Below are 2,500 nucleotides of genomic sequence, written 5' to 3'. Positions count from 1 at the left end.
ATGCACTGTCTGAACCCAAAAACTTGTCTTTGTCTGTTTTATCATACCGATGTAAATCAGCTTTGAATGATAAAATATATGTATATAGGGTGGATTTGATAATTATGTGGAGTATTGTAGGAATATTAATGAAAATGTGTGTGAAGGCCCCACAATTCTATCAAGGTTTTGCTTCTTGTGCTGAGCTGTTAAAGGTGCCTGAATGTGTGAGAAGGCAAACTAGCAAAAACACATTTTCCTTTCTAATAGTAGCTATTACCATTGTGCACAACCCAACAACCAACAGAGTAAATCTCCCATCTGGAAAAATCAATACTTTTCGAAGGAATTAATAGCACTTTCCAAACTCATAGTCATTTTATTCTTTCTTGTTTTGACTGTATGATGTAAAGCAGTTGCATGATGTCAATAGGCATCAATTAACTGATGGTGTCACTTCAATTTATTCCCATTCAAAGCTGCTGAGTTATCATAATAATATAGCAGATGCCTTTTTATGACTTTTCAAGAAACAGATCCTGTGTGCAGCTACTTAAACATGAAAAATCATCATGCTTCATGTCATGACTCTTATGCTTACTTTCTGCACCTGCAGCTCGGATATACTTACCTAATCTTCACTTTGCTCCATTGCAGTGGTAAATAAATGCTGAGCTTTAGATTATTTAATGCGCCAAAAGGGAGGACTCAAATTCTCCAGAGACAATAAATTAATATTGGTTCTGCTAATGTAGTTGCCTATAGTGCTGTTTTAACAGTTTGCATAACCATATGTTTTGGGATACAAAACTACTCATTGTAAAGAAATATATATTTTAAAAAAGTAATTAAAACACTATAAAGCCAAATAAAAAATATAAAAATTAATTTAGATTAACCTTTATTAGGAAGGGTTTTAATTCAAGCATTTAAACATTCAAGGTTGTGGGACCCAAAATCCAGATACACTATAACTATAAAAAGGTTTGTGGACACCTGACTGTTATACCCATATCTGTTTATGGAACATCCCATCCCAGATTTAATCCCCTTTGGTGTTATAATACTATGTATACCTTTAGGAAGACTTCCACTAGATTTTGGAGTGTGGATTTGTGAGCATTTTGCCACTAAAGCATTAGTGAGATCAGACATTGATGTTGAGGGCAGGTTGTTGAAGTACCAGTTCATCCCAAATTTGATTGGTGGGATCAAGGTTAGGGCTCTGTGTAGGATTCTTGAGTTCTTTTCCACCAAACTTGGCAAACCAAGTTTTTCTGGCACTGCTGGAACAGGTTTGGGCCTCGTAGTTCCACTGAAGGTAAACACTTGTCACAACATGCAAAGATATTATGCAATTGTGTGCTTCCAATTTTGTGGCAACAGCTTGGGGAAGGCCCACATACGGGGATAAATGCTGAAACAAAAAAATATATTGAGAGTTGCTATGTGCCATTAATATACATTTTGTTATGGATCGATCTGCAAATACAATATTTGGTGTAATGTTGACACCGAATTCATTGCAGATATGTTCATATGTAATCAAAAAAAAATGCTGATAGTCTGTCAGAACTGTACAGCAAAAGAAAATTAATCTAACCAATCAAAGACAATATATCGGTATTAACGAGATACATTTTACCACACCGCTATACAAACCCTCCAAATGCCTGCTTGTGAACATTGCACCATGCAGGTTCACAAAACAGCACCATGCTACTCTGATTGAAAGAATAGAACTGGAGGGGATTGAAAGGGACAGAATGAAGGGAAGAACAGTTTTATGTAGTGAAATTCAGGAGTAAAGAGAGAGGAGATGAATGAAAAGGAATCCAAGGCTGAAAGGGAAAATACAAAAGAGAAACTGCAAGATAAATGTTTGGCTACTTCAAGTTAAGAACGATTTATTCTGTTGCTGTTTGGTGCCTTAACATAAACTGCAGGACTCCTTTTTTCCTACAAAATTATAGAATAAATGCTGAACTTGAACATTGACCTATAATGTCTTAACGCTTGCCATGTATTTTAACTGGAATGAACAGGTTCATGAGGGAGGAATAAAACATGATGGCTGTTCTGGGAAAAATAATCCACGGACCAGCTGGTGTGATATGACCCAACTCCAAGCTGATTGGTTGATATCTTATCTGCCTAATCAGATTAGAGAATTGAATCTGTGGTATAACAGCTATTAAAGCATTAGATTTTCACACCTTGGGTCCTTATAATAATAATATGAATAGGTATGTTCTTGCATGCCTTAACACAGGTGTAGGCTCCTGGCCACAGGCAGCTCATCTTATAGACCTGGAGTGTGAACACAGTCTAATTAAAGATTAGGTATTTAATCCTAGCAGGTGATCCACAGAGGGGGCTGACACAAAGCTAATCCCCTGGATCCTTCTAAACAAACAGAAACTCAGTTGTGTAATTGACCAGAGTGATTTATATTTGTTTTTCTCTGCCAATGGTGGTAGTCAACACTGCTATCATGAATTAATATGCTTGGTCATTCAGC

The 2,500-nt window shown here is 36.5% G+C and overlaps 1 protein-coding gene across 9 annotated transcripts in view; it reads left to right on the top strand.

The window, feature by feature from the left end:
* The window catches only part of si:dkey-71h2.2 (low density lipoprotein receptor adapter protein 1-B), a 44,038-nt gene that overhangs the window by 28,676 nt on the left and 12,862 nt on the right, over positions 1–2,500 (top strand). The window lies entirely within an intron of this gene.

This window comes from Silurus meridionalis, chromosome 23, assembly GCF_014805685.1.
Source record: "Silurus meridionalis isolate SWU-2019-XX chromosome 23, ASM1480568v1, whole genome shotgun sequence".
Taxonomy (NCBI): Eukaryota; Metazoa; Chordata; class Actinopteri; order Siluriformes; family Siluridae; genus Silurus; species Silurus meridionalis.
This window is presented reverse-complemented; position numbering and strand designations above follow the sequence as displayed.